Source organism: Lissotriton helveticus, chromosome 3_1 (assembly GCF_964261635.1).
Source record: "Lissotriton helveticus chromosome 3_1, aLisHel1.1, whole genome shotgun sequence".
Lineage (NCBI taxonomy): Eukaryota > Metazoa > Chordata > Amphibia > Caudata > Salamandridae > Lissotriton > Lissotriton helveticus.
Window position 1 is genome coordinate 2,046,551,290 of NC_136061.1, and position 23,793 is coordinate 2,046,575,082.

Genomic DNA, 23,793 nt, shown 5'->3' on the forward strand with positions numbered 1-23,793 from the left:
CTGCAAACCCTTCCGCTCACTCACTCGTGAACAAAAACCACACAGTGTTTTTTAGTTTTAAAGTTTTATTTTCGAATAAGAAATAAAAAAACAATTTCTTTATTTTTAGCGCAGTATTCCCAGCGAGCAGTGGTGATAGATGACGTCAAAGTTCAAACACCCTTTCCTAGAATATATTTCAACTTAACACATCTAATTATTATAATAACTGTGCAGGAGCCCTCACCTTGTTTGAACTTAAAGTACTGGTGGTGATGAGGAGTAGGTGGTAAAAATTGAAAAGCTCTTGTTGGCAGAAGGGCAATGGAATCCTGTCTGTAATTTGAAAAATGGTGCACGTTAAAAAGCAAGCATTCATCAGTTGTGCCAAAAAGTGTAGCAAATTATGGCTAAGCATATAAAAAGTTAACAACCTCCCCAAAACCATCACTTTTTTTCAGTCCCAATAATTAAAAATTGTTTATGTATTAAAATGTTCTTCCATTACAAGACGAAATAGATGGTGGTGTATGGCATCTAAAAATATGACGTGTTTTTTCTAGGCGTCACAACATCGAATGCGGCACCTACCATCACCAGTGCCCGGGCCAGTGGCGCTGAGGCATCCACTCCAGGGGCTGATGCGGCGTCGCCACAAGTGCCACCAGGAGGAGCTGCTGTGGTGAATGGCTGAGCAGCGGCAGACGGTGGTAAGTTATTATACTCCTTACTTATTGACATTTTAGAGTAGGCTCGCAAAGGGGTGTATGATGTACTGTACAGTAGACAGTACACTAGTACAAGTACACTGTACTGTTAAAAACAGTTACTAATTTAGAACTACATTTTTGCCAATCACGGAGAAGACAGTCACCCTTGACTTAGCAATAGCATTAGCGGCGGTAGTTCTCGAGTAAGCAATGGCCCCCTCTAGTTGACTTCAACTCAGCTGTGAAACTTTTATCGTGAAGCCAAGTCAGATCAGATGAACTTGAGGGATGTGATGAACTAAAAGGGAAAGAAGGGTGTAAGGAAGGACGAGCGAGTCGTAACATTTATGACTGTAAAGAATGACACTTGTTTTTGAATGCATGCAGAGGTGGCTGATAGGAAGGAATCAGATGCATGGCTGCTTGAAGCAAGGATGGTTGGAGGAGAAAGAAAAGATGACTGCATGTGTGGGTGAATCAGAAAATGCATGTGTGGTGTGCATTGCAATATATCATTTGGGTGAAACTCAAATGCAAGTCAAGACGGTGGTTTACCAAATAAAATAAAAAGAGTGTTAGTTGGTTGTTGAGAAAAAGTAAAGTTGGTCCAGTTGAGACATTAAGACGAATGATAGACGTTTACTTTGGAAGCCTGGATGGTATCGTCTTCCTCATAGATAGCAGAGATGTATGTAGAGCTGACGCTCAGTGGATGAAGAGTGTTACTTTAAACAGCATGTCAGTGCCAGAGTAGCAAAGCAGAGGAAAGCCAAATACTAGAAGTTGTGATTGTTCAGAAATACTCCCTTGACTAACAGTACAGTAGTTTACTTTGCAATCACAGCATATATTGTGTATATATTGTATAGTTCACATTATATCAAGTCAAGTCCCTTCCTCCGGCAATCATGGGTACCACACTCACTGCCTATGTTAATAATTTTCTTTCAGCTGTGTCAATCATGGGTGGCCTATCGCTGTTGTTCACCCAATCTAACAAAACAAAGCACCTAAAGTCATCCATCATATAAGCAAAGATCATGTGATCGGCTGGATATATGATCAGAAATTAATAATTTTCACTTTCCTTTTGTAGTAGTCAAGGCCCAGGGGGACAGTGCGAAATATAAATTATATTGAGCAGTAGCCCTTGATGTAACTGAGTATGGCCAGTGCCACCCCTATAGAAAAGTAAGAGCTTCCCTATCCCCAGCTGCATGTACAGCTTAAAGTAATGCAAGTCTGCGTCATCATGGCTTGTGTCTGTTTTTCTTGGGTGCAAGCTGACTAAGCTGGCATTATGCTGGTTACCACAAGTTCACGAACAAGTAATTTTTTTCGCAAAACAAGAGAAAAAAGAAGAAGACTGGTGTACTCTCTGACTCTCTGACTATGTAGTGAGTCCGTGCTTCTAGAAGAATTCCTGAAACTCCCACTAATGTTACAGGCCTACAAAGACGGCAGAAAGATACATGCCAAAATGTTATACTGTGCTTGCAAGTTGCTAGTGTTACTGTGAGAGAACTTTCTGTTGAATTATTTTGTGTTAATGTTAAAGAGTATTAGTTACAGTATTTTTCCTTCTTTCTTCATATAGATGCTCCACAAAAACTCAGCCGGAAGGAGATGGCTGTCCGGGCCAGGGCCCGGAAGCTGGAGGCCGTTTGTGCCGAATATTGGTGGAGGAGGAGGCAGCACCAGCTGTATCCTCCTCCAGTGCCCCTGGGTCCACCAGCCAGCAGCCTCCAGTGGTATGGCGCCGTGGTCCGACAGCCTCCCACCGCCACCGCTGAGCAGCAAAAAAAACAGCAGCTGCCCCCCAGAGCCTGGCTGACACGTCAGCGCCGTCTCCGCCGGAGGGTGGACTACCTGGAGCGGGTGGTTGAGAAGCTGAAATGCCGTAAAGAGAAGCGGGACCACCTGTCCACAGGACACCGCTGGAAGTGACAGTCCCTTGCCCCTTTTTTAAAGACTGTTGGGGGGGGTGGGAATTGGGCTTTGGGGATTCAGAGGGACTTTTTGAGGGACATTCCTATGGACATTGGTTGGGGTTAGGGAGGGGGGTGGGTTGGGTCTTTTGAATAGTTTATTTTTGTTAGGGGAAATATAATTATTTATTTTACATACTTCAACATAGAGTACGCGTTCATATTTTTTTGTGGGGTGGTGGGCGGGGGTTACTGTATGTTTGGTTTCCTCAAACTTACCAGCATGAATTATCTAAAACGTCCAAAAATGTACAAAGTGCCACTAACAGAGTTAGTGAATTCAATTGCCCTACTAGTACTTTACTAGTACTACTGTCAGTCTCTCCTCTCCTCCGAGTCCTAGCCCATTATTCGACCTCCCCACAATGCTTATATTACCTGTGATTCGTGTTTGAGAATAGAGCTAGGCACAGCGCTGGCTGCATGGCAAATGGCGATTACAGTTGCCCATGAATTCCATCCAGGACAGAAATTCCATTGTTGTGGTGGTAGTAGGAGTGGTACCACACTAGCAGTAGCAGCATATGAAAAAAAGGAAATGAGACATTGATCGGCCTGAGAGTAGTATTAGAAGGAACAGTATATTTGTAGCCTAAGCAATGCTGAAGATAAGTATGGGAAAAAATATTTGCATGGATGATTATGGCTACACCACTGGAGTCAAGCTATCCTGGCTGAAGACGGCTGATAGCCAGAAACCGGTCCTTGGATGCTTGATTCTGGTCCAGGAAAGACATGGCTTAGCAGTCCGGGCTGGACTGTTCCCATGAGGCACAGGGTCAAGGCTGATTTGCATATGGCCATGTCTTAACTGGGGTGGTGTGGAGTGCAAAAAAACGATGGATTTAGGCCCAGATCTCTGTACTGGGGTGAATGTATGACATTGTTCCGCATTCTGTCCATCAACTGTTGTTTTTGCATTTGTGACCCCGAGTGGGATGGGTATGCTCAGACGTGAGTCCCATGCTCTCCACACCACTGGAGTCAAGTTATCCTGGCTGAAGACGGCTTATGAAATTGTTCTGCATTCTGTCCATCAACTGTTGTTTTTGCATTTACAACAAGAACAGTGGCACATCAGCGTAACCTTTCTTCACGTGTAGGAGGATGCTTATGACGATGGATCCAATCGATGGTGGGCATGAAATTCAGAATTGATTCGAAAATAATCATTGGTGTTTTTTTAAGCAGAATTACAATATCCTAGGATTCATCAGCTGCCTTAAAATTGGTTTGAGGAGGTTGCTTGCACCTTATCCTCCCCAGCAATTATGTGGAATTATTGTTGTCATTTAGTCACACCTCAATGAAAACTACACAGCCCGGGGGAAGAGCATTAGGGTTTATAAATTGAATGGGAATGGGGGTTTTTGGGAAAATTTTGTGGAGAGAGAAAAAAACACAGCATGGACAAACAACAAATGAAGAAAAACAAATCTTTGGATACAAAGATACCCATACATCTTTTAAGGGACATAAAGGAAGTGCACAACTGCATGCATAAATTTGTTTGCTAAATGGATGGTTACGTTACTGAACAGTAGTACTTACTAACTATGAAGAAACAATCTGATTGTACAGGGCTCCAGAAATTACGCAATTTCACTTGCCTATCTGCCCTCAGAGAGAATAAACACTTATTAGTACATTAAATTTGTTTTAAAAATGGCAAAGAAACTTATCAAATAGCTTGAGGGAAGAATTTGAAGCAGAGAGCAAACAAACGCACACTCATAGAAGTTCACAACAATAACATTATTTAAAAGATAAGGAGAAGAGAAGAGGATACTGCAACTGTATGTTGTAGTTGTCCTGTTTAATTTGGGAAGTTGCATGCGTCCAGCCATTCCTCTTATTCGCGGTACTCCTCCATTCCATCTGACGCTCCGTCGAGCAATCTTGGTGACCAGACACACACACTGTCCACTGCCTGCCTGGCGGATGCGGAATTGCGGATCACTAATGGTAAGCCTGAGTTAATCGTTTTTCCCATCGCACAGGGTAAAAGCCGGCCTGTAATTGTTGATGGAAAAACAGGAAGTGATATTAAAACACCACGGAGAAAAAAATATAAGGTACGGTGTGTAGTGCAAAAATAACACTTTCAGTTTCAGAGGCGACAGTATTACATACAAGCATTATTTCTAAAGTGCGTACTCTGAGTCCCCTTTTCAAGGATAGTAATTACTTAGCACGCAGCAGGCCAGGGCCATGCAGACGGTTAAGACAGGCACCACTGAGTGAAGCAACCTTATGTAGCATACCTCTTTGACACAGACAGACAAAGCATATCTAATTGTATGCAGCAAGCCACGTAGCCGCAATTTTACATGAACTGCTGTCTGGAGTCTGGCATAACAACACTACACTGGCTCGACCACTCCATATCACGACTAGACAGACATGTAGTTCTGCTGTAGGTGTTGATGACTGGTTTACCTGTTTGCCACTCACGAAATGGCCATAGTTGTTCCGTAAACCTACGATGATGATCCATCCATCCCAGTGAGTGACTGTAAAGAAAAAAGATATTATGTAAGTTTGATCATCAAGACTCATCATCATCATGGTATATTGGCCAACTCAATGTTGTTCATGCAGTCGCAGTCTAGTAGTCTACACACACAGTGAATCCAAGGACATTTTGCATATTAAAAAATGCAACGTAGTGGCCCGTGCAGTAGAAGTACAATTTTAATTAAAGAAGGTAAAAAAACAGAGTAGACTTGAGTTACATTTAGTGTGTAAAAGATTAAATAATAAGAGAAGACATATGATTCATTTCATGCACAACAAACAAACAGCAATTGCTTTCATCGGAGCCAGACAGCCAGTGCTGTCCACTGCATGCCATCTCATTATACATTACCTGTTCCACTTTTTGTCCGCATCTTGTTAAGTGAAGGCCCGCAGGGCAGCCTCTCGTGTCAATTTCAGAAGTAACTGTCAGCAATCAGCATATAGTCAGTAATTACAGTCTCACTTTTTTTGAGGGGACTCGTCTACGAAGCGACAGTTTCTTGATTCTGCATAATCAAGCCTTCTGCCTTGAGGGAAATGGATAGGGGGAGTCTGGAGGAGGAGGATAGAGAAGCATGACTGTGTTGTGAACTCGTGAACTTCAGGAATGCAGACAGCGGCATCTTCAGTAAGGAAATAAGACGAAGACAGTGCTGCTGATGGATTTGTTGTGATTAGAGTTTTGTTGTGGTAAAAGTTGCAAAACAAAGAAAGACACACAGGAATAAAAGTGAATAAGGACGAAAAAAAAGGAAATCAGTTTCAGGCCTAGGTGTCAGGGAAGTACAGCTCGTCCTCAAACTCTGTGAATTGAGACAGGAGTAGATCAGCTAACAGAGAAGAACTTCCGTCACCTAAGTCGGTGTCCTCTTCTTCCTGTGTGGATTCACGTATTTTGTAATCTGGTGATATGAAGTGCTGATTCATCTTGATCATTGTTAACCTCTCCACATTTTTGGGCGATATGCGGATCCTTTGTGAAGTTGCAATGGCACCAGCAGCACTGAAAACACATTCAGAAGACACACTTGCGAGTGGGCAAGACAAATAATTTAGAGCCAGCTTCGTGATCAGTGGCCATTGACCCATTTTCCCATACCAATACAGCAATGGGTTGCGATCAATGTAGACCTCTGTTGGGTCATCCAGACAGGCCTGCAACATCCACTCAAGGTCATCCAGGGGTTCTGGACTTTGCGTACCATCTGTGGCCTTTCCATCAACACTGGAACAAGCAAACACTTGATGAGTATTACAATCCGCTTCCGGCAATATTATGGCGGGGCTTGGTGCAGGTGAGGATGATGATACGGTTGCTGGTGTCGGTAACATCTGTGGGGGAAAGTGACTGCCTTCGGCAACAGAAGTGGACCTTGACACCGGATGGCCTGCTGATTCAGTAGTACTTCTGCCGGTTCCTTCAATTTCCTGCCGCTCTTTTTTGAACCGATTGGCTGACAGAGCTAGCCAATGTTTGTACTTTGAAACATCTGCTTCAGTAAAAGGAATGAATGCTTTGCTGGCCAGTGCCTTTTTGTACCGTGGATCAAGAATAGTGGCACAAATGTAATGTTGTTCTGTATGTATTTTTTTAAGCCTTTCATTGTCAACTAGGCGGGTTAATAAGCTCTCAGCCAACCGATATGCGTCTTGCTTGCCAGTATCATCTTTAAAAGTTGAAGACACCGCCTTCAGTTGGTGCTCTAGCATGCGCAACAATGGGATAGCTTTGCCCAAAGTACAGTCCTGCCTGCTGACTTCACGCGTGAAGACCTCAAAAGGACGAAGCATGTCTGTCAGGCTTTTAACTAGGTCCCATTCCTCCAACTCTAGCCTTATGTCTTTCATAGAAGAACCCAGTGCAAAGACATACTCATTGATTACCAAGCACTGCTCAGACAGACTCTCAAACATGTAGAAGGTTGAGTTCCAAAGTGTTACCACCTCCTGGATGAGTCCTCTGACTGGCACACTACGGTCATGTTGAAGTTTCCTCAGCTGCTTCCGGGCCTTAAAAGAATGGCTGAAATGTGTGCAGATTCTTTGGCAGGTGGTCAGTAACTTGCTGACTGTGTTTTCTTTTTTCAAGAAATCTTGAACAACAGTGTTAATACTGTGCGCAAAACACGGCACTCTGAAATAGCCACCGTCATTCATGGCCCTAATTATATTACTGCTATTTTCCGTGGAAATATAACCAATCATGCGCTTTCTTGGATGTAGCCATTCAAAGACCTTACTGTTAAACTCCTCCAAAATGTTTACTGCAGTATGAGATTTCTCCATGGTAAACATGGCTACTGTTTCCCACTACCCTGCAAAACGGTGTCACTGTCAACACCTGCATATAACTTGTGACTAACACCTGCAAAAGAGACCCAGTGTGCAGTGATGCACATGTAATCAAGGGCTTGGCAACTGATCCACAGGTCTGTGGTCAGGTAGATAGTGTGAACAGCACTCTTCTGCATGGCTGCCCCAATCACCACCAGCACATCTTGATGTAGTGCTGGAACCGCAACTCTGGCAAAATAGGACCGGCTAGGAACCTTCCATTTAGGGCAGACTGTTGCCACAAATATAAGAAAACCCACCCCTTCCACAAAAGAAAAAGGGAGAAGGTCCAGTGCTAATATTTTAGCCAGCATTGCATTATAAAGATGTGCCATTGGGTGGTTGCGTTCAAATGGCGCCTCCGACCAAAACATGCTTTTAATGGTGGTCTGGACCTTTTTCATGTGTGATGAGGAGGATCCAGACCTCTTCAACCCACTTAGGCTCATTGATGTACTTTTTCGCATTGTGTCTCTCCCAGACTCTTAGTGCCTCATAGATGTTGCTGGGGTGTAGGGTGTGGGTGCTACCACTTCAGTGCTACTGCCAGGGGTATTGTTTGTACTAGAAAAAATGTCTGTCGCTTCTTCACTGCCCTCTTCACGATCAGCCCCTCATCATCATCAGATGCAATATCAATTGATACATTTGGATTTGTTGTACTTAGGTGTGCCTCCCTCTGGATAGTGTGGTGTTTTTGGAGATGACCTCTCTGGCCTCCGGTACCATAGTTGGTACCAAGCTTACCCCGACTAACTACAGTTATACAAATAACTAGGTTTTCTGCCTTTTTGCTAATACTCAAGAAGTCCCAAACTGGGGAGTTGAGATTTCTGGTGGTGGTTGTGGTGGAGGTGCTACTCTCAATGCCAAATGAAGTGGAGGATGGGCGTGGCCGAATTTGACTCTGTTGTGCACTTACAGTTACAGCACCACTACTTGTGGTAATGGAGGTCGAGCTGGATGGAGGTCCCTGCCAGCCCTTCTGAAGAGAAAATATGGCAGATGTAGGTCGTGTTGGTGTAGTAGTTACATGTGTTGGTGGTGGTACCAGTTCCACGCAACCCACATCCCTCTCAGCAGCAATTCAGGATGGGGTAAAAATGTCTGTCTGCTGCATGCCCGCTGGGGCTCGAGTGACGACTGTGATGACTGGGTCGTCATCGTCAGACTGTTCATCAGAAGCAGAATACACCACTTCTACTTCTTGTTCGTCGTCATCACCCATAGGTGAAAGCCTTGCGGGAACCTTCCTTTTAGGCTTAGCTACCTTTGTCGACTCATGGCGTGCCTCCCTCTCAGACTGCATTGGTGGGTTCCAATCAACATCTAGAACATCAGAAGGAAGGGGACTTGAAGAAGAACTTGTACTAGCACTCCTTGACCTTTTTCTTGCTGGGGTTCTGGAAGACAATGGATCATCAGGAGGAGTGGCTTGCTCAGATGATACCTCTGCTTGAATCTCGATTTCCTGATGTGCCCCTACTTCTGGAGGAACAAACATTGTGGGCAGTTGTGCCTCTTCATGCGCCTCTCTATGCGCCTCTCCATGCGCCTCTACTTGCGCCTCTACTTGCACCTCTACTTGTGCCTCTCCATGTGCCACTCCTTGCGCCACTCCTTGTGCCACTTCTAGCCCCACTCCTTGCGCCTCTCCTTGCGCCTCTCCTTGCGCCTCTCCTTGTTGCACCTGTGGTTGTGGTTGCAGCTGTGGTTGAACACTCGTCAGATGAGTTACACCCTGCGTTGATTGGATGCTACTTTCTTGCAATGAGTCAACGCCAACATCACTGGTCGATGGTGATTGAGCAATTAAAGTGGCTGCCTCTGCGTCACTCATGGCCTTGGGCCTAACTTGGCGTGGTGGCACTGGGACCAATGAAGCGGAGGTGCTGCTCCCAGCTTGGTCCCCGGCGGACACCGCTGCTGCAGACGTAGTTTTTTTCCCCAAAAAAAGTGTCTGTGGACACACCAGTCTCCTTGGTAAGTGGCGCCACTTGCTTCTTCTGCCCCTTCTTATTGTCAGTGGCACTGGCAACTTTCTTGGTAGAGGAGCTACGGCCACATTTCTTTGGGCCCATCTTCTTCAGATATCAGAACAGCAGGCCGCAGTTGCACGAGTGGCAGAGTTGTCTGTGGCCACACGTGACGTTGTGCTGCACACACCGCAGAAGGACTTCTTCCTGGCACTGATGATGAACGCTGAGGATGATTTGTGGTTCTCTTTGTGCACCTAAAAGGAAAGGATGCCAGAGGAACATCAGTTAAATAAATGTTGCATATGTCGTGCTTCAATTAATATTTGCAACGAGGCATTTATTATTATTACAACACACCCAAAAACGAAAAGACCAAAAATAAAAATTGCAATTATTTCTAATCAAAAATAGATGTTTACATTAATAGAAGAGAGACCCCACAGAGAGAGTTGTTTCATGCACCACTGAGTACCCCTGGGCATAATGGATGAAAGGAGGCAGACTGGGTGCAGGCCTATGGCAGAAAGCACTCTGCCGGGCTGCAAAATGGCCCCTAGACCCCCACCCACAGGGGCCAAGCCTCAAAATGCCCCCCACCCACATGGCCAGGCCCGAACAACAACCCCAAAAAATCGCAAAAACACACAAAAATCACCACAATCCAATGCCCCCTGACCCCACCCACATGGCTAGGCCCTGCCTGGACCAGGCCTCAAAATGTCCCCTACCCACATGGTCAGGCCCCAACTACACCCCAAAAAAACGAAAAACACACAAAAATCACCACAATCCAATGCCATCCATGCCTTAAATGATTTTTGAATTCAGGAGACCCCACAGAAAGCCTGGGTCCATGCACCACTGACTACCCCTGGGCATAATGGATGAAAGCAAGGCAGACTGGGTGCAGGCCTATGGCACAAAGCACACTGACTGGCTTCAAAATGGCCCCTTGACCCCCACCCACATGGCCAGGCTCTGCCTGGACCAGGCCTGAAAATGGCCCCCACCCACATGGCCAGGCCCCAACAACACCCCAAAAAATCGAAAAACACACAAAATCACCACAATCCAATGCCATCCAACCCCTAAATGATGTTTAAATTCAAGACACCTCACAGAAAGACTTGGTCCATGCACCACTGACTACCCCTGGGCCAACTGGCTAGTGTGGCTTTACATGCACCCCAAAACAAAAGAAAATGTCCACATATAACAGTGAGCTATTCAATTCCATGATATAATGATATTTAAGTTCAACAAAACTCACAGAAACAGTTGTATCATGCACCCATGACTAACCCTGGACCTACTGGATACTGTGCCTTAAAGTTGTGAAAAAGTTTACAAATTTAAGTTGTGCAACTGCAATGCCCCAAACAAACAACACCAACTTACTTGTAAAATCTCAAATCCAAAAGTAATCCAAAAGTGATCCAAACAAAAAGTCCTCAAATACAAATATCCAGCAGCAGCCACAAAAAGTAATCCTTCCAGCTCCAGATCCAAATGAAAAGTGACCAGGACATGGACAAAGCACTGGGAGCAACCTGCTGGACAGAAACAGGAAGTTGGAGACTCTGGGGCTTTACTTCCTTCCTCCCACGCCCCCAAAAATGGACTCCTTGCACAAAAAAGTGCAGCAAAATGTCAATCTGTGGAGTTATTCTGATCCAAATCATCATTTTCAGGGGGTTTATGCTGCCTGATGTAGATTTCTTGTGCAGACTTGCAATTTTTGCAAGTTCGGGAAAGCGAGCTGTTCAAATCTCCCGCCGGAAGTCAGCTGCACGTCGCATCTACGTGTTCGCAATTGTTTACTCCCGCGATACGTGATCGCGGGCCCTTATGACATAGTCGCGTTCTCAAACTTTTGCACTGCAAGATAGCAGGTCGCTATGATGAACTCGCGGTCAAAAAGTCTCGCGGGATCACGCAGCCAGATCCAAAATGGCGCAGCACCCGCAAACCGGGAGGAAAAACAGCTCGGCAAACTCAGAATCACGGTAAGTCAACGCAGCGCGCGCAAGATTGTATTTTTGCAGCGCGACCAAGCAAATAAATCCGCAAGCTTGCAAATTGCGAATTGTTTGGCAAATTCACGCAATTCGCGGACCGCTAAATTGCCAAAAATTCGCAAATTCCACTGGCGTAACGGATTTTCAGCTCATACTTAGTTGTTAGCCTAGACAGTTTTGAGCCAAACCCAGGAAAATGGAAAAGTTAGGCATAGGGAGTATGCCCCACCCACAGACTGGCATTGGGAATAAAAATGGTACCTTCAGAAACATTCAACAATCTGAACATGTGGAAGATTCAGAAGGACTGCCCTGCTCTCTGAAGAAGGAAGATTGGACCTCCTTGCCTAGAACCAGGCTTTCCAAACGTCACTCTACGCGCCAGTTGGCAGGCCTCCTGATGGAGCCACTGAAACACAACACAGAGGCCTCCCTCCAACTGCCCAGCAGCAACTGGACCTTCCTGAGTACTTCTGCCGGCCTCTGCTGAAGTGAGTCTTGATCCAAAAGAGGTGCCCCTCAGGTCCTGGGCCCTCAGCTGATATCACGGTGTGCTCCTCCTGATCTCAAGGTGCAGATACAGAGGTTTTGGTCTCCTCACAACTGTAAAGTGACCTCTTCGCTCTGAAAAACGACCACCCACAAGGACCACCAATGCAAAGCTCCAGCAAGACCAGCACTTCTATTGGATCAGGGTGGTGTTATTGTTCTTAATTTCATCATTTAATGAGGGCATGGGTCTCCATTGCATTCTGCTATTTCCTGAGGCCAATGATGTTACTTATGCCATACAGCTATGCAGGAGGTCTAAGGAGGGCTCATCGGGTGTCTAGTTTATAGTGCTTGGTGCTTCTAGTTACTGCCTATTCTTTCCTTCTTAGTCCCCGCTTACAGGTTGCACAGTACTGACAGCATGTAAACTCTGTATGTAAAATGTAAGTTACTCCATGATAACACCACACCAGTGCTGCGAAATTGCAAGTCAACCTAAATAGAATAGGCAAAAGCTAAGAGGTCCTGATTTACCAATCCTAAAGCAACACAAAATACCTCGTTCTGTGCAGGTGATAGATATAGGCTGCATTCTCTGTGTGATATGGGGTGGAAAGAGGCGTAGGGCGTGGGGAATAGAAGCAAGCAAGAAAAACCTGTAAAAGTGAGTTGCTGCTGTAGCCAACGGCTCATAAGATTTTTCTGGGCAGAATTACGGCCCAGTGATTTAGGCTCCGGCGTTCCACCATCCAGGAAAACCGCGTGTCATATCACCTACCCACTCAGAATCAGGTGGAGTGGAACTCCCTGTGGTGATTGCAATGAGTCTGACTCATAAATGTGCCGTAGTCCCTAGATAGAGGAGTAGTTCTTGGCAGTTTCTAGCAGTAAGCAGTCAGGGAGGTTAGGGATGTAGGTTATACCCAGAAAAATGGTGTGGTGGCTGCTTTATTCTCCTTCGCCTTGAGTTCGCATCTGGTTCACAGCAACTCCATGTGTACTGTGAAGGATTTGTGATGTCAACTATTTTACTAAAATGACTGTCAACACTTCTAGTGAAGACTATTTGAATGATAGATCTGCCTGACTTGCTTTAATGGGTAGCCCAGTACCCTCTTTCAGCTTCCAAAAGGCTTTGAAGTGGATCCAGATATCGATTTCCGAGGTCCACAATCCCGACATATAAACATATATCTCGCGTTAATGCCAAGACAGAACGATTGTGCGCTTCTACATTCAGCACGGAAGACAACTCAATATGGCAAAAAACACGACTCTACTCATTGAAGCAAGCAGCAGTATATTTTTTGTTTGCGTTAAAATATAGCACGTGATGCTGTGTGGAATCTGCTTAACACTTTGGTGACCTAAGCATAAACAGATCTTATTCTTCAAAATCTGGGGGCATATTATCAAGACAGGCAATAAAATTATCGCCGCTTTAGCGGCAGAAAACTGCTGCTAAAACGGCGATAATGGGCTTGATAATATGCTCTATGGAATTCCAATTGAAGCCTATCTTAGATGTGAAGGACATCTAACATGGGCTTCAATTGGAATTCCATAGCGCATATTATCAAGCCCATTATCGCCGTTTTAGCAGCAGTTTTCTGTCGCTAAAGCGGCGTTAATTGTATCGCCTGTCTTGATAATATGCCCCCTAGTAATGTTCACATGCAGTGCAATCTTTAATGTTAGTGATTCCTCTCTCTCAGGCTTAATTATTGTTCATGCCCTGGCACTCAAAAGCAATTACTAAGGTTATAAAGTGTTGCAACGCATCGCATCGCATCGATTTCAAAATAAAACCAATGTGGGCAGCGCTGCGCAAAACTGTGCTGGGTGACTAGGCGCTAGCCCAAGCCTTAGAAGATAACCCCTTAAAAGTCTGAGAGTAGCTACCCTTTGCAGAAACTTCCTTACACTGAACATGAGAAAAAAGCTGTTAAAAAGCAAACTTGAATGATGTAAATCGTATTTAGGAAAAATATGTTGCTTGGTCAGTGAAAAAGTTCTATTATGATCAAATATTTCATATGCAAGACATACTGAAATCAGTACAGCAATCTATTTATCTCTTATACTGACCTTCTTGATCACTTGTTCTTGATTAAAAATCTATAAATACGGTATTTCTTAAAACGTGTTTTTGAATACTCTCTAAAGATAAATCCACATCAAGTTTGCAAACGGTTTACTTTGTGGGTTTTCCGAAATAAACTGAACGCTGCCAGCTAGCGCAGTCCAATAATAACTAGATATGCAAATAATATCATTAGAATGCTTCACCAGGAAGAAACAATACACTTCTGATTGAATTGATTGAAATTTCTGGAGCTGCATCACAGCTAAATTAACATTGAAACACTTGAAAATGTGCAATGTTGACCATGATTGTATAAATATAAATATATTACAATATATTATACATATATTTATATATAGCTATGTAGTTAAATATTTGTAGTGAGCTTCTGACCTATGCTGATATCTTTTGTACATTAGAATAAAGGCCTTCTAGATCAATACACCAGGATAAATATGGCTTAAATGGTGTGAACCAAGAATGGTGTTGTGACAGTTTTTTCCCCATTTACGGTGAATAAATAGAGAAATGTGCCTTCTAGCACAGCAAACAATTTATATTCTTTTAAGTAGAATATTGGTTTATATTATATTAGATTTTAATTTCAATTGCCATTTTACATAATTTTTTTAAAGCGCAAAAATGTTGTAAAAAATATATTCATTTATTTCTCATAAGAGAGTTTGAGAAGTATCGAACATTTTGGTGGCCAATTCCCAAAACAATATATATGCAGAGAAACCCCGCCGATAGATCACATAGATCTTAGTCAGATGCTAAGGGAGAGCCCAGGCATAGCTGTTCAGCCAATTAGACAGCATTGAGTCATCTGAAGAACCACACATAACTATGACAAAAGCTTCATTTTACTGAAGTAAACAGTTTCATTTAATTTTTTTTTATTTCGGAGAAAAATACACACAAACATGACACAAAAACATACCATAATACCAAATTGTAACACATTGGGTTGTTGATTGGCTGGAGTGCGTGCCCAGGTCAAGCAGCAACCACATTTCATTTCAGGGTAAGGCACAAGCACACCCCAAATTAGCCTATACTCTCACTCTTGGTAGCTTGGCGCAAAGCAGTCAGGCTTAAATTAGAGGCAATGTGTAAAGTATTTGCGCATCACTTCAGACAGTAAAACAATGAAAACACACCACAAAAGGAAGCCCACAACAGATGTAGAAAAATAGAATATGTTTTAATAAATAAAACAATACCAAAACGACAAAAATTCAATTTGTAGAACTGGAGTTATTGTATTTTAAAGTTTGAAGTGAAAAATAGCACCAAAAATCACAAAGTGATAGTGGTTGCACTGGACTGTAACAAAGTGACAGGTTCAGGCCAACCATGATGGAGCATGGGTGGGTTACAGGGATCCAGTTAGGCCCAATGTACAGAGTACCTTAAATCTGAGTTGTGGAGCATTTCGTTGTCCGGGTCTATGATGCTCTGCGCAGTCGAAGTGAGGCATTGAGTCCGAGATGTGTAGAGGCTGCGGAGCAGGTCCTGTTGCATTATTGTTGAAAAACCCCTGGATGGGCCTTGTGATGCAAATTCTCGCATCGGTTCAGAGAAGCTGCAAGTCTGCAATACAGAGTCTGACATCATCGTTGTTGCTGCCATCGACCAGAGGTGCGAGAACCTAAGCTGTGGATGTGGAACGCAGTTGTGCTAAAGTGTCACTAACGAGGACTGCAGTATGCAACATAGGTCTTTGCTCAGGTCCAATCCATACAGCAGCAGCAATGCATCGGTTCTGCTCGATAATGCGCAGCCCAGCGGAGGAGATGCGTTAGTTCTACTAAGAAATACATCACTCACAGAGAAGATGCTTTGTTTCCCCAGGCAAGCACCCTAGGTCCACATCCATGGGTCCAGAACTGGAATTGCATTGCTTGGAAGAGTAGACTCATATATGGTAGAGTCCAGGTGCAGATGGAAGATAGTTGGAAGATGTTTATGTCAGCCCATCTCACGGAGGCAAGATGGCAGCAGGTCAGCACGGCAAAGCAGGAGCCCAGCAGAGTGCAGTCCAGAGGAGTGGCAGTTCTTCAGCAGCACAGCACTCCTTATTCCTGGCAGAATATCTGCTGGTCCAGACGTCTACTGAACTGATGGTGTGTGAGGATTTTCGTTAATACAAAGCTGTGCCTTTCGAGTGGGAAAAAGCTTCTGAAGTGGAAGATTACCTGGCTTCTCTGCCCAGGCTCCAGACTAACTACATGGGTATGCAGCCCTCTGTCTGGGGACCGGACACAGCCTATTCAGTTGTAAGTGAGGCTGAGCCTCGCTCCTCCCTCCCATCTGCCAGAGATGGCCCACTCAGTCACACCTAAGCTCCCATTGTGTGTGGCAGTCTAGGAGAAAGACCAACTGCCAACCACACCCAGTTACGTGACCAGAGACAGGCTGCAGGTACCAAATAGATAAGGCAAGAAACTTTCTAAAATTTGAGAGAATAAAGTTAGTTCAAACTAGACGTCATGTGATAATTAGACTCCGTTGTCGTCTTAAAAATTAGTTGTCGGCTGCATTGTGGGTGCTGGCTGCCAGACTGACGGGCGATTGTATGCGGGTTTTGAAATAGAAGCATGAAGTAAGAATGGATTAGTTTCGTTACTTTTGGCTTTTTGGTAATGTTATTATGACAGTCTGGCTAACTATGATGGTTGAATTCTCCTATTTCTCTGCATTTTTAGATTGACAAACACGCATGCTCGCGTTACATTTTTCAAAGTGTACCGATATATTCTTGAGCCTTTATGGCATATCTTGAAGGTATGTGGAATTGTGGTTACAGAGCCAAGAAACCTCTCTTTAGAGGTAATTAATGCCAGGCTAATCTTGTTCTGATTTCTTCCTGATTTTCTATTTTCTTGTAAGGTTGTTCGCTTGTACTTGACTTACCGTTTTTACCCAAAACAACTTTAGAGGTCCACTTGCAATTTCTAAGTAAGTCGAAGATAGGTTTTTGTCATACTGCTTTGAGTATGTTCAGGTTCATAAATTAAAAGCCTTTCCCTTTACTTTTGTGGTTCAGACAGTGGCATTTGTGTTGACATTGGCAGTTGTAATATTATCGAGTGACACAGTTGGTGTCGGGATAAAGCTAACACAAGGTAAATTGGTTAAACCTTGAAAGTAGCTGAGGCGTTTTGCAGTGCTTGAAGATTGATTTGATTTAATGGTAACACATTGGACCTTTTTCTTTTTTTCTAGCTCACTTTCCAGGTCTTGAGGATCACACCATTAAAATACAATTGGGGTTTGAAACGTGTTGATCATTTATTTGTGACCAAACAAGTGTTCTTTACAAATTTTGCATACCAGGTCTACATCTTATTATGCCAACTAATGAATTTGAGTTTTCTATGACCTGAATACAGTATGTTTGGCAAACTGTCTCCCTGGGTCTGTGTTGTACCTATATACTTTTGATTTTGTGGTGTGCCTTTTCAACCTTTCCCTTGGGTTTCTTTTCTGTTTTTTCTTCTCTTTGACTTATTCTCCCTAGTTTTTGTTGGAATTTGTGCTTGCTCATATTTCTGGAATGTTTTTAAATATGAAATGTAACATAGTGTCATATTTCTGATTGTTATACTTGTGTTATATGTTTGTATTGTTTTTGTGGTCCTAAAAATGTTTGAAATGTTCATGAAAATAGTAACATGAACCGGTCTACGTTGAAATAACTCTTATAAGACATATAAAGCATAAGAAGATTAAAAAAATGTATTTGTTTTACAAGTACTATGAGTTTCACGTGTGATTGTGATGAGTGAAGTGCTGAATAAATATCAGTACTGGCATTTGTATTGGTGTGTCCAGCTTTCTAAAAGCGGCATTTCCAGAATTACATTTTAACATCTGACTTCACCATTAAGTTAGTATTTTAAATTAGGTTTCCAGAGAAACCAATCTTGAACCATTCATATATTCCCATTTGGAAATTACACTTATAAAATATATTATGTTAATCCCAATGTTTTCATATGAGAGACAGGGATTGCAGTTTTTCACTACCAGGACATGAAAAAAACTCTAATGTACATGTCCTGCTTTTAAATAAATTGTGCCCTGCCCTCTGGGATGTCCAGGGCCTACCTTAAGGGTGACATATGTATTAAAAAGGAAAGATTGGGCCTGACAAATGGTTTACTTGGATCAGATCGAGATGGCAGTTTAAACTGCACACACAGGCTCTGCAATGACAGGCCAGAGACATGTGCTAGTTAGGTGGACGGTATAATCAGTGCTGCAGGCCCACCAGTAGCATTTAATATACAGGCCCAGGACACTTATAGTACTTCTTTACTAGGAACCTATAAGTAAATTAAACATGCAAATTGGCAAAAAGCTAGTTCTACTATGCTTAGAGGAGAGAGGAAATACACTGGCTATCAGCTGTAAAGTGCCCAGAGTCCTAAGGTCAACAAAAATGAATTCTGCAAAAATTAGGAGAAGGGAGGTAGAACGTTTGGGGGTGACCCTGCAAAAAGTGCCATTCCAACACTAAAAATTATACCAAAAAAATCATAAAAGTAGCGTCTCATCTAATCATTTAGTAATTAATTTAGTTACAACATACATAAAAACAGTATTTGTTAAGTTGGTCAACCAATGTAGATCACTTTAAGCAAAAGAAAACATAATATTCCACACATATCATGACTAATCTGTGGCTCTTTTCTCAAGTGGTTTACTGCTAAATTCAAAATGTAGGATAATGTAAGAGCCTCCAATGCAGAACTGTACCAAGAGCAAAAAATAAAACCAATATTAAAATTAGTTAATCACCATATGTGGAAAAGCAGAATACTGAAACTCTAATTTCAAGTGGCATGGAGGGTAAATTGATAATCATTACACATGTTGAGATCTGACTGGACTGGAATTGAATAGATGAAAACATTATCATCTATTCTCCTAAACAGGATCCCAACCCTGTAGTGCAGAATGCGTCTGCGCTGGTAGACTTGTCTGAACTATTTCAGTATGCTGCTGGATGGCACTCTCAGGCAGATTTCTGCAAGTTGCAAAACGAATGCCCCTCTCTTAAAGGCCTTCAGCAACAGGCTGAGGCACCAGAAAATGACAAAAACATTGGTACCCGGAACTGAGAACGGTGTGCCTCTAAAGTGAACCTAAGGAGCCAAATCTGAGGCAGCTAAGACACTGACAGAGCCTCTCTGCTGAAGAGCCTTCATGCAAGACTTGGATCATGATATCCCATTCCTGACCTGCTACTGCAGATCAAAATGTTAGAGAAGCTCCTTAGTCACTTTGCTCGTATCAACTGGATGCTATGGTTAAGAAAATCTGTTGCTCCTGCATGATATTAATCGAAAGTGACAAACTCTAAAGACAACCCAATAATCCGTACATTCCACTGTCATTGGCAGGGGCCTTTTTTGGGAACGCAGTGATGTAGGGTTCAACAAGGGCCAGTGCTAGAGTCTCCATTATAGCTACAGATTTTACCTTGACATCTTTTTCTAATGGTGAACTTTTACATGCTTTGCATTTACATGACATTGTACTTTGGAATTAGTCTGCATGCAGTATATTTCTTGGTAAGCATAATAACATGTGCCGGTACACTTTGTCCAAGGCAAGGAACATTGAATGTGATGCCCTTGCATTTGTCTGGTTGAAAAGTGCTCCAAGACTCCAATCTAACCACTCTCATTAGCTCTGCACCTTTGACACAGTGATTTTATTGCATACACTGCCTCTGAACCAAATTCAGCAGAGGAACACTTCTGCTGGGATTATCCTGGAACTCTATGCACTGTGACGGAGATGTAGCCCTGTTGACTCTAACCTTCATCCTGCAAAGGACGACAGCTTTCTCTACACCTGATCCACTTCCTGATGCAGCATATACAGGTATGGAGTTGAGCCATCCCAGGGGATCTGGCAGAGGGTATTCCTAGGATGCTCTCAATAGTGTAAGTAGTATTAGATAGGAGTATAATCACACAATAATGTTATAATGGTTGAACTCAAAGTCAAAGTATCTTTATTCGGATATATAAAACATAATGGTTGAATTATTTATATTTCACCATTCTTGTAATGCCAGGTACCATGCTTTGGTTCATGTTCCTAATAATTGCAGCTCATGCTTTCTATACAAGAATATGATTGTTTAAATACATGTTTTAAAAGCCAATTTGTGTCTTACTTGTGTTGACCTTGGGCATGCAAAAGTAAACATTGAAAGAGAGATCTCTTTCCACGATTTCCTCGGGGCATCCTAATAGACCAGTGAACATGATAGCTCACACTAAAATTCCTATGGGGCGTTCATTGTGAACACATCGCCGGACTTTTAGAATGAGCTATTATACTCACTCGTCTATTGGGATGACATCTAACATACAGGGAGCATCCTTAAATTGGAGAGTGACTGGTATGTCGTACAGGATACTATTGGTTTGGACCCTTCTGGTCCTAGGACGTATCACGCTAAGTGAGTTTCCCACTCGTGGACATTCTCTCACAAAATGAAGCACATCTATTTCACATCTTTTACAGACCCTGAGAAGATTTAAAACTGTTGAAGAATCTGCTACATACTTCACACCACAACATCTTTTGCTTACTGCTTCACTCACTCAAAATACCTTCTGTTTGAAACCCTGAAGAAGTCCTATTTGCGACGAAATGTATTGGCTCTATTAGAATCAAAGAAGAATGATTTTATGAAACAAAGATGAAGAATATGAATAGAGAAGATTCTTCTTACGAACAAAAACAATGGCATCTGTGTGCTATGTGAAATAATTGGGTTGAGTTTCAGGCTGTTGCAAGAGAGAAATCGTAAGGCTGAGCCATCTATAAATCAATAATGTAAAACTAATTACCCTAAGCAATAAGGGAGCAACATGACGAGACCTAGCCAGCTACGCACAAATGTAAATGTATTTCGATTTATATAGCGCACGATTCACCCAGGGGTCTCAAGGCGCTTGCTTAGGGAACCCGTCCTGGTATTCCCCTGTGAGAGATACCCCGGCAGGGTATTCACAAGGTGAAAGCCAGGCATCCCGCCGCGAGGGGCCATAGTGGAGATTAAGCAAGCTATTGCCCAGAGTCGCAGAGTGTGACCCTGTGAGTCGAGTAGGCACCGGAGCGAGAATTGTCGAGTCCGTGGAATTTTTGAGCCCGAGACCCGCCGAGGCGGGGAATCGAACCCTGGTCCACGGCTGATCTCAGCTTCCGGGTCTGCCGCCTCTAACCACTGAGCCACACTTCTCCACACTTCTCGCACAATACCCAATATTAACAAAATCAAATGTTGTAGAACTCTGTGCTCTCTACACAGGCTAGTTAGAGTTTGCAGATGCTTGACACAATTTGTTATGCAAACTAAATGAATGCAAACTAATTAATGTATTCAGGTTGAAACACCAGATCAGTTGGACTGAATGATATAGACATCCAAATAGAGGGTGACATACCGGGTACTATTAAAATAATTTTCTGAGAAAATGTAACTGGCAATGATGACATTCTCTTAGCTGAAGTGCACTGGCTACCTGAGCTTGTTAGGATAGTCCCACAAGCAGAAGATATCATAATACCACCCTTCCCTATTCTTGTTCCCATGGTTGTTAAACAAGCGTATGCCCCAAAGTGGGCTCATCCCCAATCATGTAGGGTGGGATAAGCACTATCCATATCATGTTGTCCCTAATAGGTCCAGTCCAAATGTGCAACCACAATAACAAATTAAGCATGAAACTAAATGCCCAGGTAGAGAAATTCTAACACAACTAGAATATTAAGGCATAATTGAGATTTGTATCTCTCCAATAAACAATCCTTTGTTTCTGGTAGCAGAACCAAATCATTCCTATCAAGTAGTATTTGACTACAGACATTTAAACAGTCATATATGCGCTTTTGCACTACAAAACTCACACAGTGCACAAAAAAGACAAAAACATTTCAAATGGCTTTTCTGCCACAAAATAGCACCTGAAAGCAGGGTCTTAATGGCATTTACCGCTTTAGGCAGACAGAAATTAAATCTGCTGACTTCCTCAGGAGTATTACACCAGCCTAGTCTGTCCTCTGCCCGAGTGACATTCATTTGACATGAAATTGACTCAGAAGCCTTGTCCTATGTCGATGATATATATCTCATGGATGATGGCTTAAACACACATCTAGCCATAGTATATCTCATAGTTTGGGATTTGCTGAATATAGCTACGAATCGGACTTTCAGAAAACAACAATTGCTTTTCTCAGTGTCCTATTCCTGGGATACGTGTTGTCAAATGAAGGAAAAAGCCTTGGCCCACATTTCCTAGAGAAATGGGCTCTCCTACAACCACCAAACATCATTAAAAAGCTAAAACCAAGTTTATGCTTTTTCAATTTGGTAGAACATGCATACCAGTTCATGTACAATGAGTATGATTTAATTTGTCCAGACTTTTTCACTACATATTGGGCATCAGAACATACACAGATTCTGAGAAAACTGCAGACTGACATGCTTGCATGCAGAATCTTACACACTTGTGTCAACAAAACTAGTTTGGTGTCCCGCACAATTGCTAGTCCCACTGGTTATACATATGTCACTTTCATCTAGGGTGATAGAGCACCAACTGCATAGAAATTGTATGTATAATGTTATATTCAAATTCTGTGATGTGTTTTGCATCAATAGAAAAAATACTGACTCCAGTCCAGATAGCTGTTACAAAGAAAAGATAATTGGCTCATGAGAAATACATAATTGTGGTACTCCCATTCCAGCCTTATTGGTTGTCACAAAGACCTGCATTCCTAACATGAAAGCCTGACGTCCTAGATGGATACCATGTGTCTCCTCCTTAAAGGCTACTGATTATGACTATGTCTTTGATTTAAAATTGCGAACAAAAGAATGTCTCCAGTAGGAACAACAATACCCTCTTGCAAGTGACATTTGGCCTCTTAATCAGTATGATAATAGTGTATACACTGATGGTTCAGCCCAGCCTGCTGTTGGAACTAAACAGCAATATCCCACAGCATGTGCCGCATTACACACTGGCATGAGGAATGGAGAAATCCATCCTCAGACAACCTTTACAGAATCTTTACGGGATTGTATAGCTCAGCTGGCTGAAATCAAAGTTTTAATTCTGAAACTCGAAAATACAGATCCTGAATTCTGTACACACTTTAAATGAGCATTTTAATTTCTGGTGCTTACATGGGTTCAGAAATTCCAAAGGAATGCATACATTACTTTGGGGAAAGGTAGCACACCTTAAAAAAAGTTTGCCATTGGCTCAAGTAATTCATACATTGAGTCACCAGCGTGTTGGAATACATGTTGTAGGGAATTCACTGGCTGATGAAGCTGCAAAAATAGCAGGTCAGGCTGCTATGGTAGCTGTAATTACTCGTTCACACATGAGGGAGGATGGAGACATAATGGTTGCTGACTTCATGCAGTGGCTATCCATTACCTAAAATATTTTCTGCAAAATATCGACTGAGTGCCCAAAACATACCTTTTGCCCAAAGTTGGGGATTGAGTGATACCAAATCACAACTACAGTTTAGAATTAATCATAGCTGCTCATGAGGGGTAAGCGTCTCCAGCTATAGTTTCCTTACTCCAAAAACACTAGGTGGCTAGGTCTTTGCAAAAAGACTAAACAA